This window comes from Neomonachus schauinslandi, chromosome 7 (genome assembly GCF_002201575.2).
Source record: "Neomonachus schauinslandi chromosome 7, ASM220157v2, whole genome shotgun sequence".
Taxonomy (NCBI): domain Eukaryota; kingdom Metazoa; phylum Chordata; class Mammalia; order Carnivora; family Phocidae; genus Neomonachus; species Neomonachus schauinslandi.
Window position 1 is genome coordinate 13,830,060 of NC_058409.1, and position 14,421 is coordinate 13,844,480.

Sequence of the window (14,421 nt, forward strand, 5' to 3'; positions counted from 1 at the left end):
GTTAATGTTGAGGCTTCTTTTTTAAAGATGCCATTAAAATTCTCTTCTCTGGAATGAAGTTATGCCTTTGAGATAAAAACACTTGTTCAGTTGCAGTATAGAATGTGAGCTGTGTTCTCCCCTGTGACAGTTTATGATCACTGTGTTTTAGTCACAAAATTGCCTCCCTTAGAGATCAGCATTTTCAGCAGGAGGGTGTACATAGTAATTAATGAAGAGCAAACATTCACTTAGGTAGCCTCTTTTAAATGAAAATGTGGATCTCTTTGAATTTCCAGTGCCCCAAGATTTTATTTATACATTTAAAATGTTAATGTTCTCCCGCTAATGACTGCATACATAGGCATTAACGTTATATTATAATGAGTAATAAACAGGTGGTTCAGAAATGAAAACCATCTAATTCTGTCAGTCAGAAATCCACCCTAACTGCTTCACCTACAAAAAATAAAAATAAAGGAAAACGAAAGCTCTCAATGGACCTTTCAAAGCAGAAGTCCATTTGCAGGGAGGCCAAGAACTGTGCTGAAGTAGAAACGGCCTTGGCCAATAGATTTTCCTTTGCATATCTATTTTCTCCAGCATGTGTGATATAAACCGGACACCTAAATGCTTTCTTGAGTAACATAGTGGAATTTTACTGAGGAAATTAGAATAACTGGAGAAAAGTAGAAAGCACAAGAGAGAAGGGGGGAAAATAGGTTGCTTTCAATCAAGATTTAAGAAGCAGCCTCCCTGTGGGGCACCTGGGTGGCCCAGTCGGTAAGTGTCTGCCTTCTGCTCGGGTCATGATCCCAGTGTCCTGGGATCGAGTCCCACATCTGGCTCCCTGCTCAGTGGAGAGTCTGCTTCCTCCTATGACCTTCACCCTACTTGTGCTCTCTCTCTCTCTCAAATAAGTAAATAAAATATTAAAAAAAAAAGCAGCCTCCCTTTTTGTGAGAAAGCTCCTTTAGATTTGTATCTTTCAGAGCAGAAAACATCTTTCAACATTACCTGCTGGGAATAGTGTCTGAGGAAACCTAGATATTAAATTACTAAAGAATGCCCTCAGGTATTCCCCAGCCTTCTCTTCTGGAAGCACATTATCCTAGCCTGAGAGAAGCTTCAATTTCCCTGAATCTCCTCACTATCATGCAAAACTTGTAGGCCATCAGTTCTTTTTTCGTACAAACCCGTAATTCTTGAATTTAGGATTTGTCCAATTTAATGTCTGACTATTGACTATTCTCCTTTACTCATTCAACAAATATTGAGAGGCTATTATGTTCCAAATTTGCATTGCTGAAGCCTAGAATTTAACTTGGAGCTTCCAGGAAGTCAGGAAAACACTATAAATAACTAAAAAATATAGAGCTGTATAATTTGTTAGAAAGAAGAAGACAAAGTGTCAAGAAGTTAAATAAAAGCCAAGAGCTTAACAATGAAGTACTGTGCATTTCAGTGAAAGAAGTTTTGTGAGCTGGTAAGCTAATGCAGTCTGTTTGGTGTTTCTTATTTTTCCAAGACCAAAATTTGGAATAACTGGAAGACTGGATGTGAAAGCCTGTCTTCTGTATAAGCCAAGTTTGTGTTGCTTGAGAGTTTCCAAATCCTCTAGATTTCTGTGTTTTCACCCTAAATAACCTCACTCTTGCCCCATACACTCTGTGGGTAAACCAGTCCCTTCCCAGAGTCTCTGTAGAGTGTCTCTTTCTCCCTGTTTCCACTGATCTCGTGGTTCTGCGTCTTGCCCATTGGAAGAGATGTCCTCCTTCACACCTTCTCCTCAGGTGAACACCACCCCTATTCTCCTCTTGCCAAAGCACAAACAACACAAGACTTTTCCATGTCTAGCATATTTCAGTGAAACTAAGAAGAAAGATTAGAGGCCTTGCTCAACTGCTATCACTCGGTTCGTACATTAGATAATATTGACTAAAAATGTTACGTTTTGTATTGCACAAAGGGGGATTTCTCTTTGGTCACAGCCTACTCTTCCTTTCCTCTCCCTATCCACATCATAGCCATTGCCTTAGCCCATCCTGCTTTAAGGCCATTATTCTTCCTTTTTAGCTGCCTTCAACCCCCAGTTACTGCCATTTTCTCACACAGAGCAGTTTACTATTAAGACCTCTTTTTACAAAACCAGGAACATTATTTGAGATACTATCTTCAATAAGGACCCACCTCTACCAAGCTCCCCACTAAAACTTATAAATTAAGAGACTGCTTATTAACTCAATGAAATTTTTAGGCACCTGGTAGGATGGCAGTAGAAATATTTATCTTCTGTTTGTTCTGAGAAACTCCCTATAAGTTGTGGGACTAGATGTGATGATTTTGCTGTTGATATTTTGTTTGTGTGTTTTGTTTTCTTCCAATTATATCAGCACTCTCCTGAATAGATTTTTATGAATGAACTGAAATCCTCTTGTAGTAAGAGAATTACCCAGCCATTAACATTTTTTTTTCCATTCCTGTGTTTTAATTTTAATGTATTTGGAGATCTGTGTTCTGTTCATAATAATGGCTTAAATTGTGATGTTTGCTAGGAATGACAAAAAGACAATAGCCAAATGTTTATATAATTCTATTAATTTGGTGTGGCAGAAATTGAGGAAATACAGTGTGTTCTTTTACTTTAGGAATATATTAATTACACAGGAAACAAATCTGTTAGAATTCTGGGAATTCAGGCTGCCATTGCTACAAAATTAATGAATGGATTAAAAAAAAATTTAATCCCTGTCTCTTCTGGGCCAAGGTACCTTTCCATTCTAAGAGCCACGATACAGTTATGCACAGAGACTACAGTGCTTGCATTCTGATGAGAATAGGCAGGTGATAAGTAAATACAAATTTAATAACAAATACATAATATGTATAATGTTATTTAGAAATTTGGAGAATAATATAGCAGTGCAGGGGGAATAGGAAATGATGGAGGTTGGGAAAATCAGTGTTGTAAAGTGCTATTTTGTATACAACATTTAGGCAAGACTTCTTTGGTATGGTGGCATTTGAGCAGAGACCCAAAGGAATGTTGGGAGTAAGCGTTATGCAATTTTAAGGAGAGCATTTCAGGAAAAGAAAGAACATGAGTGAAGGGTCTGGATCGGGAACGTGCTCAGAGAGACTGAAGAAAACCATTTAGCTTAGAGCATAGTGACTGAGCAGAGAGAGAGAAGAGGTGAGGTAAAGATGTAGCAGGGTGTTGTCTGTGGATTTTACTCTGGGTAAGATGGGAAGGTATAGGGCATATATGTGAGAGGTGGTAAGATCTAAGTAGCAAGATGATTTATCCTTTAAAAGAAACACACATATGCAGATGAGATTTAGGATGGGAGTTTGAAGCTAAGAGACAAGTAGCCTACTGGAGTAATCCTGAAGAGAGAAGCTACTGGCTTAGACCAAGATGGATTGCAGTAAAGGTGGTGAAAGGTACTCAGTGTTGGGATATATTTTAAAAGTTTAGCTAATAGTACCTGCTGATAAACAATAAACATATAACATATAAACAATGCTTATTGATAAACTATGAGTTGTGAGAGAAAGGTGTCAAGAATAACTTCAGGTATTTTGCTTTTTGGGGTTCTGAACAAATAGAATAATGAAGTTGCTGTTTATTCAGGTGGGTAATTCTGAAGTAGATGGAACAGCAGATTAAAGAGGGAGACTCAGGATTTGGTTTAGGATATGTTAAGGCTGAGGTGCATCATAGATATCCAAGTGGACATGTCAAGAGGGACAGCTAGAGTTGCAAGTCAGACCTAGGATGGGGATATACATTTCTGAGTCTTCGGCATGTAGATGATGAGTAAATCCATAGGACTGGATGAATTCCTCTAGGGAGGGAATAGAAATAGAGAAGTTTAAAGATGAAGCCCAGGGCACTCCAGTATTTCGAGTCAAGGAGATGAAGAGGAAACAACAAGGGAATATATAAAAGTTGGCCTAGTAAAATGGAAGAAAACTAAGAGAAATGAAAAGTCACAAAGAGATATATTCTAAGGAATCAAATCCCAAATGACATGAAAATGACTCTACTTATTTTAGCACAAAGCATATTGGTCAATCAAAAGGAAATCTGCTTGTATCCTTTAGGCTCACTTAGGTATTAGGAGGAAGCTAGGCAGACTCTCACAGGCAAGGCTGCAAGAGTGAACTGTGTGTGGTGGGTCATGATGGCTCATATTCCACCTGGCTGTGGGACAGTGACGATAGCCTGGGACTATGATCTAGTAAAAAAATCACTTCCAAGTTCCCCAGACTCTCCAAACCCCAGCCATTTCAATTCATGTGATATTTATAAGCTACTCTGAGTCATATGCCCACTTTGGAAGAGTAAGAAAGCAGACGTCCAGGTTGCTCATACCTCTGTTAAATCTTAAGCAGAGACTATATAATACTACTTAAAAGAAGTAATTAAACATATTTTATAAAAGGCAAAGTAAGAAGAAACAAAAGAAGGTCCCAAAGGAAGGTTTGTTTTAGTGATTTGAATAAACACGTGGGACAACATGTGAGTGGAGTGGGTTGTGAGGATCCTTTTACCAGGTTAGGATTTATAATGAATGATCCATCAATCTTTGTTGGAAGAACTTTGAGGTACCCAGCATGTTGCTTTGGTGCTCATTCTCCCCCAGGTTCCATCAATAATGTTGCCTTTCCTGAGTCCAGTTAGTTCTATCTCAATTAGTAACTCCCCCCCCCCCGCTTTTTTTTTCTTTGCAAAGTTTCTAGGTGTCAGTCTGGTTAGGGTAGTGCTTAGCTGGTTCAGGCCTGGTCATATCTTCCTCCTGCTTCCCTATCCTTGGTGAACTTGGAAGTCTTGGGTAATACTGCCATTCTGGATACTGCATGGGGCATTATCTAGGCTGTGAGCAGCAGAAAGCCATGAGGTTACTGAGAAAGCACATACTTCCAGATATAAGTGGCCCCAGGGTTCCTTCCAGCTCTCTCAGCAGTGCTTATTACTGATCTCAAGGGAGGTTGCAAGGAAATATGTTTGCTTGGTTTAACTTTACCATTACTACTGGTAAACAGCAAGAACATCTTTTTTTTTTCTTTTATTCTTATGTTAATCCCCATACATTACATCATTAGTTCTAGATGTAGTGTTCCATGATTCATTGTGCATAACACCCAGTGCTCCATGCAGAATGTGCCCTCCTCAATACCCACCACCAGGCTAACCCATCCTCCCACCCCCCTCCCATCAGTTTGTTTTTCAGAGTCCATCGTCTCTCATGGTTCGTCTACCACTCCGATTTCCCCCGCTTTATTCTTCCACTCCCGCTACCTTCTTCTTCTTCTTCTTTTTTTTGTTTCTTAACATATATTGCATTATTTGTTTCAGAGGTACAGATCTGAGATTCAACAGTCTTGCACAATTCACAGGGCTTACCAGAGCACATACCCTCCCCAGTGTCTATCACCCAGTCACCCCATCCCTCCCACCCCACCCCTCACTCCAGCAACCCTCAGTTTGTTTCCTGCGATTAAGAATTCCTCATATCAGTGAGATCATATGATACACGTCTTTCTCTGTTTGACTTATTTCGCTCAACCTAATACCCTCCAGTTCCATCCATGTCATAGCAAATGGCAAGATCTCATTCCTTTTGATGGTTGCATAATATTCCATTGTATATATATACCACCTCTTCTTTATCCATTCATCTGTCGATGGACATCTTGGCTCTTTCCACAGTTTGGCTATTGTGGACATTGCTGCTGTAAACATCGGGGTGCACGTACCCTTTTGGATCCCTACTTTTGTATCTTTGGGGCAAATACCCAGTAGTGCAATTGCTGGATCATATGGTAACTCTATTTTCAACTTTTTGAGGAACCTCCATACAGTTTTCCAGAGTGGCTGCACCAGCTTGCATCCCCACCAACAGTGTAGGAGGATTCCCCTTTCTCCGCATCCCCGCCAACATCTGTCGTTTCCTGACTTGCTAATTTTAGCCATTCTGACTGGTGTGAGGTGGTATCTCATTGAGGTTTTGATTTGGATTTCCCTGATGCCGAGCGATATTGAGCACTTTTTCATGTGTCTGTTGGCCATTTGGATGTCTTCTTTGGAAAAATATCTGTTCATGTCTTCTGCCCATTTCTTGATTGGATTCTTTGTTCTTTGGGTGTTGAGTTTGATGAGTTCTTTATAGATTTTGGATACTAGCCCTTTATCTGATATGTCATTTGCAAATATCTTCTCCCATTCTGTCGGTTGTCTTTTGGTTTTGTTGACTGTTTCTTTTGCTTTGCAAAAGCTTTTTATCTTGATGAAGTCCCAATAGTTCATTCTTGCCCTTGCTTCCCTTGCCTTTGGCGATGTTTCTAGGAAGAAGTTGCTTCGGCTGAGGTCGAAGAGGTTGCTGCCTGTGTTCTCCTTTAGGATGTTGATGGATTCCTGTCTCACATTGAGGTCTTTCAACCATTTGGAGTCTATTTTTGTGTGTGGTGTAAGGAAATGGTCCAGTTTCATTCTTCTGCATGTGGCTATCCAATTTTCCCAACACCATTTGTTGAAGAGGCTGTCTTTTTTCCATTGGACATTCTTTCCTGCTTTGTCAAAGATGAGTTGACCATAGAGTTGAGGGTCCATTTCTGGGCTCTATATTCTGTTCCACTGATCTATGTGTCTGTTTTTGTGCTGGTACCATACTGTCTTGATGATGACAGCTTTGTAATAGAGCTGGAAGTCTGGAATTGTGATGCCGCCAGCTTTGCTTTTCTTTTTCAACATTCCTCTGTCTATGCGGGGTCTTTTCTGGTTCCATACAAATTTTAGGATTATTTGTTCCATTTCTTTGAAAAAAGTGGATGGTATTTTGATGGGGATTGCATTGAATGTGTAGATTGCTCTAGGTAGCATAGCATTGACATCTTCACGATATTTGTTCTTCCAATCCATGAGCATGGAACATTTTTCCATTTCTTTGTGTCTTCCTCAATTTCTTTCATGAGTATTTTATAGTTTTCTGAGTACAGATCCTTTGTCTCTTTGGTTAGATTTATTCCTAGGTATCTTATGGTATTGGGTGTAATTGTAAATGGGATCGACTCCTTAATTTCTCTTTCTTCTGTCTTGTTGTTGGTATATAGGAATGGCACTGATTTCTGTGCATTGATTTTATATCCTGCCACTTGACTGAATTCCTGTATGAGTTCTAGCAGTTTTGGGGTGGAGTCTTTAGGGTTTTCCACATAAAGTATCATATCATCTGCAAAGAGTGAGAGTTTGACTTCTTCTTTGCCAATTTGGATGCCTTTGATTTCTTTTTGTTGTCTGATTGCTGTGGCTAGGACTTCCAATACTATGTTGAATAGCAGTGGTGATAGTGGACATCCCTGCCGCGTTCTTGACCTTAGGGGGAAAGCTCTCAGTTTTTCCCCATTGAGAATGATATTCGCTGTAGGTTTTTCATAGATGGCTTTTATGATATTGAGGTATGTACCCTCTATGCCTATACTCTGAAGAGTTTTGATCAAGAAAGGATGCTGTAATGTGTCAAAAGCTTTTTCTGCATCTGTTGAGAGGATCATATGATTCTTGTTCTTTCTTTTGTTAATGTATTGTGTCACATTGATTGATTTGCGGATGTTGAACCAACCTTGCAGCCCAGGGATAAATCCCACTTGGTCGTGGTGAATAATCCTTTTAATGTACTGTTGGATCCTATTGGCTAGTATTTTGGTGAGAATCTTTGCATCCATGTTCATCAGGGATATTGGTCTGTAATTCTCCTTTTTGATGGGGTCTTTGTCTGGTTTTGGGATCAAGGTAATGCTGGCCTCATAAAATGAATTTGGAAGTTTTCCTTCCATTTCTATTTTTGGAACAGTTTCAGAAGAATAGGTATTAATTCTTCTTGAAATGTTTGGTAGAATTCCCCTGGGAAGCCCTCTGGCCCTGGGCTTTTTTTTGGGGGGGGGGAGATTTTTGATGACTGCTTCAATTTCCTTAGTGGTTATAGGTCTGTTCAGGTTTTCCATTTCTTCCTGGTTCAGTTTTAGTAGTTGATACATCTCTAGGAATGCATCCATTTCTTCCAGGTTATCTAATTTGCTGGCATAGAGTTGCTCATAATATGTTTTTATAATTGTTTGTATTTCTTTGGTGTTGGTTGTGATCTCTCCTCTTTCATTCATGATTTTGTTGATTTGGGTCATTTCTCTTTTCTTTTTGACAAGTCTGGCCAGGGGTTTATCAATCTTGTTAATTCTTTCAAAGAACCAACTCCTAGTTTCGTTGATCTGTTCTACTGTTCTTTTGGTTTCTATTTCATTGATTTCTGCTCTGATCTTTATTATTTCTCTTGTCCTGCTGGGTTTAGGCTTTATTTGCTGTTCTTTCTCCAGCTCCTTTAGGTGGAGGGTTAGGTTGTGTAATTGAGACCTTTCTTGCTTCTTGAGAAAGGATCGTATTGCTATATACTTTCCTCTTAGGACTGCCTTTGCTGTATCCCAAAGATTTTGAACAGTTGTGTTTTCATTTTCATTGGTTTCCATGTATTCTTTTAATTCTTCTTTAATTTCCTGGTTGACCCATTCATTCTTCAGTAGGATGCTCTTTAGCTTCCATGTGTTTGAGTTCTTTCTGACTTTCCTCTTGTGATTGAGTTCTAGTTTCAAAGCATTGTGGTCTGAAAATAGGCAGGGAATGATCCCAATCTTTTGGTACCGGTTGAGACCTGATTTATGACCTAGGATGTGATCAATTCTGGAGAATGTTCCATGGGGACTAGAGAAGAATGTGTATTCCGTTGCTTTGGGGTGGAATGTTCTGAATATGTCTGTGAAGTCCATTTGGTCCAGTGTGTCATTTAAAGTCTTTATTTCCTTGTTGATCTTTTGCTTAGATGATCTGTCCATTTCAGTGAGGGGGGTGTTAAAGTCCCCCACTATTATTGTATTGTTGTCGATGTGTTTCTTTGCTTTTGTTATTAATTGCCTTATATAATTGGCTGCTCCCAGGTTAGGGGCATAGATATTTACAATTGTTAGATCTTCTTGTTGGATAGACCCTTTAAGTAGGATATAATGTCCTTCCTCATCTCTTATTACAGTGTTTGGTTTAAAATCTAATTTGTCTGATATAAGGATTGCCACCCCAGTTTTCTTTTGGTGTCCATTAGCATGGTAAATGGTTTTCCACCCCCTCACTTTCAATCTGGGGGTGTCTTTGGTTCTAAAATGAGTCTCTTTCAGACAGCATATCGATGGGTCTTGTTTTTTAATCCAGTCTGATAGCCTGTGTCTTTTGATTGGGGCATTTAGCCCATTTACATTCAGGGTAACTATTGAAAGATACGAATTTACTGCCATTGTATTGCCTGTAAGGTGACTGTTACCATATATTGTCTGTGTTCCTTTCTGGTCTATATTGCTTTTAGGCTCTCTCTTTGCTTAGAGGACCCCTTTCAAGATTTCTTGTAGGGCTGGTTTCGTGTTTGCAAATTCCTTTAGTTTTTGTTTGTCCTGGAAGCTTTTTATCTCTCCTTCAATTTTCAATGACAGCCTAGCTGGACATAGTATTCTTGGCTGCATATTTTTCTCATTTAGTGCTCTGAATATATCCTGCCAGTCCTTTCTGGCCTGCCAGGTCTCTGTGGATAGGTCTGTTGCCAGTCTAATGTTTCTACCATTGTAGGTTACATATCTCTTCTCCCGAGCTGCTTTCAGGATTTTCTCTTTGTCTCTGAGACTCGTAAGTTTTACTATTAGATGTCGGGGTGTTGACCTATTTTTATTGATTTTGAGAGGGGTTCTCTGTGCTTCCTGGATTTTCATGCCTGTTTCCTTCCCCAAATTAGGGAAGTTCTCTGCCATATTTTGCTCCATTATACCTTCTGCCCCTCTCTTTCTTCTTCTTCTGGGATCCCAATTATTCTAATGTTGTTTCGTCTTATGGTATCGCTTATCTCTCGAATTCTGCCCTCGTGATCCAGTAGTTGTTTATCTCTCTTTTTCTCAGCTTCTTTATTTTCCATCATTTGGTCTTCTATATTACTGATTCTGTCTTCTGCCTCATTTATCCTAGCAGTTAGCGCCCCCATTTTTGATTGCACCTCATTAATAGCCTTTTTGATTTCTACTTGGTTGGATTTTAGTTCTTTTACTTCTCCAGAAAGGGTTTCTCTAATAACGTCCATATTTTTTTCAAGCCCAGCTAGTATCTTTAAAGTGATGATTCTGAACTCTAGATCTGACATCGTACTAATGTCCGTATTGAGTAGGTCCCTGGCAGTCGGTACTACCTCTTGTTCTTTTTGTTGAGGTGATTTTTTCCGTCTTGTCATTTTGTGCAGAGGAGAATAGAATAATGAGAGAACAAAATGCTAGTAGAGTAACAACGTCCCCAGAAAATATACTCTAAACAAATCAGAAAAGACCTGACGCAGTGGGAAAAGAAAGGGAAAGAGAGAAAAAGAAAAAAAAAGAAAAAGATAAAGATAAAAACAAACAAAAGAAAACAAAACAACAAAAAAAACCAGAATGTGATCAAATATGATCAGGCTGGTATATAGATCAGTGCCACCCACTAGATTTGGGTTGTATTTTGGTCTGTTAGAAGAAGGTTCTCCCAAAATTTTAAAGAAACAAAAACTTATATATGTACAAAAATAAGGGTTGATATGATGAAGGGATGGAATATGACTGTAAGGATGGAAATTATAAAAAATTTTATAAAAGGAATTGATAAGAAATTGTTTGAAAAAAGAAGAGGATTTAAAAAAAGAAAAAAGAAAAAAAAAGGGAGAGAATATGATCAGGCAGGGGAGTAGAAAAAACCATATACTAGAGATTTAGGGTACATTTTGATCTGTTAGAAGAAACTATCTCAAAATTTTAAAGAGAGAACAACTTACATATATAAGCCAAAAATATGGGTAACTACTATGAAGGGATAGAATATGACTCTAAAAATGAAAAATAAAAATGTTTTTTAAAAAAGGGATTGATAAGATGTTGGTTGAAAAAGGGAAAAAGAAAAATTCAAAAAAAGAAAAAAAGACAGTTAAAAAAAAAAGTTAACTTTGAACTACTAAATAATCATGGTAAAAAAGCCATGAATTCTATGTGCAGTATTCCCCTAGTGCTGGAGTTCTGCCGTTCTCATTGATCGGTAAACTTGGTCTTGGCTGGCTGTTCTTGCTGATCTTCTGGGGGAGGGGCCTGTTGCCGTAGTTTCCAAATGTCTTTGCTGGAGGCGGAATTGCCCCGCCCTTGCCCCCTCCCGGTTATGTAATCTGCTCGGGTTTGCTCTCCAGGGCTATTGTTCCCTGCGAGCTTTCCGTACAGATTTGGAGGCGGAGAGTGAAAATGGCGGCCTCCCAGTCTCCGCCCCGGAGGAGCGGAGAACTCACGCCCACTACTCAGTGAGCCCCAGAGAAAAGCCGTCAGTCACTCCCGTCTCCCCGGTCTCCAGCCGCACTCCGTGCTCACCCGGCCTGTGACCGCGCGTTTCTATCTCTGGCACCGGACCCCGGGTGGAGTCTCCAAACCCAGCAGATCCCTGCGGCGCACTCCCGTGCGGCTCCTCCTGGGGGAGGAAGGTGAGTCTCCCCGGATCTGCCGCTTGTTGGGTCCCTGCTGGAGGAGCAGGGGCCCGACTGTGCCATGGATCACGGTTTATGGCCACCCCGAGCTGAGAGCCCGCGCCTGGGCTCCGCCTCTGCAGCCGGCTTCCCTGCTCTGTTACCTGGGAGCTCTGCCGCACTCAGGCACCCCCGGTCTTTCTGTGACCCCGAGGGTCCTGAGACCACACTGTCCCGGAGGGTTCCACCCCCCGCTTAGCCACCAGAGTGACGTCCCTCAGCAGAGCAGACTTTTAAAAGTTCCGATTTTGTGCTCCGCGGCTCTATCACTTGCCAGAAGCGGCAGACGGAGGCCCCTCCCCCGCCATCTATCCTCCCCAATATCGCCTCGATTCACTTCTCCACACGTCCTACCTTCCAGAAAGTGGTCGCTTTTCTGTTGAGAGAGTTGTTGCTCTTCTTTTCTTCAATCTCCTGTTGAGTTTGTAGGTGTTCAGAATGGTTTGATCCCTCTCCAGCTGAATTCCTGAGAGGAGACGAAAGCCAGGTCTCCTACTCCTCCGCCATCTTGCTCCACCCCCTCCGCAAGAACATCTTCTGAGTCCTGAGAATACTATATTCATATGGGTAGTGCATCTTGTATTGATTATATTTTAAGAATTGGGAGATAGTCACAGGGTCATCAGTAAGATGATAGATAATGGAAGAAGTCGGTATGTTTCCCACTTTCTATTTCTTTTTTTAGACTCTTGGATTCTTCATACATTAAAACCTCACTCTGAAAAACATTACAGATCTTATTAATGATATGGCAAAACGATATACAGAGATGATTAAAGACCAATACAAAAAGAATTGCACATGATTTAGTTTGGAGAAGAAACAGGGTAGGGACAGATTGACAAATAACTTTCAAATGTGTGAATAATCCTTACAAAAAAAGACTACTGAATAGTTAGTTTCCATGAGGACAAAGTAAAAAGAAATTGGCATAATTAGGCTTTATTAACTAGATTTTTTTTTTAAAGGGAGAAATCTTTCTCGTGGTATGTGCTTTAGTAAACTTTGGTTTACTGGTTTTGTTCAGTCTTTTATTGGTTTTTTTTTTTTTTTTTCCCTGTGTTGTTTCTCCCATACAGAAGCAGAAGAAGCAATTGTGGACATTTATGTTCTGTTCCTGATGATGACATTAATAATGTGATCTGTGATGTATAATGTGATGAGTGATGACATTAATAAAATGACATAGCAAGGGGAAATAAAATCTGATAAAATAGAAGCATCATGTGTGTATACACTTCCCAAAAACTCTCCCCAAATTAACAGAACAAATTTTTAATTTTCAAACTTGGAGATTTATTTTATAATTAAATTTAAAGAATAGTCAGTTTATAGAAAATATTAACCCAAGACAATCTTATGATTGTTTTGATGATCATTGGCTAGACATCAAGTGGAGTTTTATATGTAAGGATGTTAAGGCACCTGCTAAGTGCAGGAAATACTGTAAAATGTACCTGTCATGGGAACTCCTTGAAGCCAAAGCATACAATTTGACCATCCACCTGGGTGCCTCTTAAAATAATGTGTGATCAAACTTCTCACCTTGGAATCCCAGATGCAGAGTTGGGGCATGAAAATAAGAACAAGCTCTTATATAATGGCTTTCCAAATAATTGACCTTTGTATTGTCTTGTTCCTTGAGGAGCTGTTCTCAGGGTTTTTCCAGTGATGCTTCTACTTCTGTGCTGCTCTCACAGCCCACGTGTGTACCTTTCATGACGGCTTTAACCAAACACAAGAAACGGTCTTGGGAACACTGTTGTTGTCAGAAATACTCTTAAATTCCTGTTCTGGAGGTGAAAGCGTTTCTACTTTGCCTAATAGCTGTAATTAACAGTAAAGAGGAATGTTTACTATAGTTCAATAGTTAAAATTTGCAAAGGGGAAACAATTGAATCCATTAAACACATCATTTTCATCATCAAATATAAAAGGTGATAAAGCCAGGTGTTCTGTTAAAGGCTAAGATTTAGAACAGAACAACATAATTTTTCTTGTTCCACACACTATTTTGGAATTTTTCTAAGTGAGCTTCTAGTATATAAAAATGAAGCTCTACTGAGACCAAAGCAACAAAAAACAAACAAAAGGGCGCCTGGGTGGCTCAGTTGGTTAAGCGACTGCCTTCGGCTCAGGTCATGGTCCTGGAGTCCCAGGATCGAGTCCCGCATCAGGCTCTCTGCTCGGCAGGGAGTCTGCTTCTCCCTCTGACCCTCCTCCCTCTCATGCTGTCTCTTACTCTCTCTGTCTCAAATAAATGGGTAAAATCTTTAAAAAAAAAAAAAAAAAAAAAACAAAAAATACTGTATTCTCATTTATTGGCGTTTAAGTAAATGCACAGTCTGTAGTGTGGACTCTCTGGGATAAAATCTTGACTTTAAGCATGATTTTGTGATCTTCGGTAAGATATTTAACCTTCTCTGCCTCAGTTTTGTCATCTGTAATTGCATGCACTTCATATGGTCGTTCGAATTAATTGAGTCAAAACGCAGACACATTTAGAATATACTGACGTTGCCTGGCATGAACTAAGTGCTTGATACATCGTAGCTAAAACTGTGTAACTTTTATTTACAAAGTACAGAAAAATTCAAGTTGGTCTAAACTTGGTGTAAAAAACCTCTTTGCTAACAGAAGTTAAGAATAAACTCAGGCAGTAGGCTAACACCACACCTCTCCAGGCCTTTCATGCCTCTCATTCTGGCCATAAAGAGAGGTCTTTATGTCCACAGTGAACAAGTTCTGAGTTCCCAGACCTCTTTTCCTCAATCAACAGAGGTCAAGATGGTAAACCAACATGTATTCCTCCTTAAACCACCCCTCACCC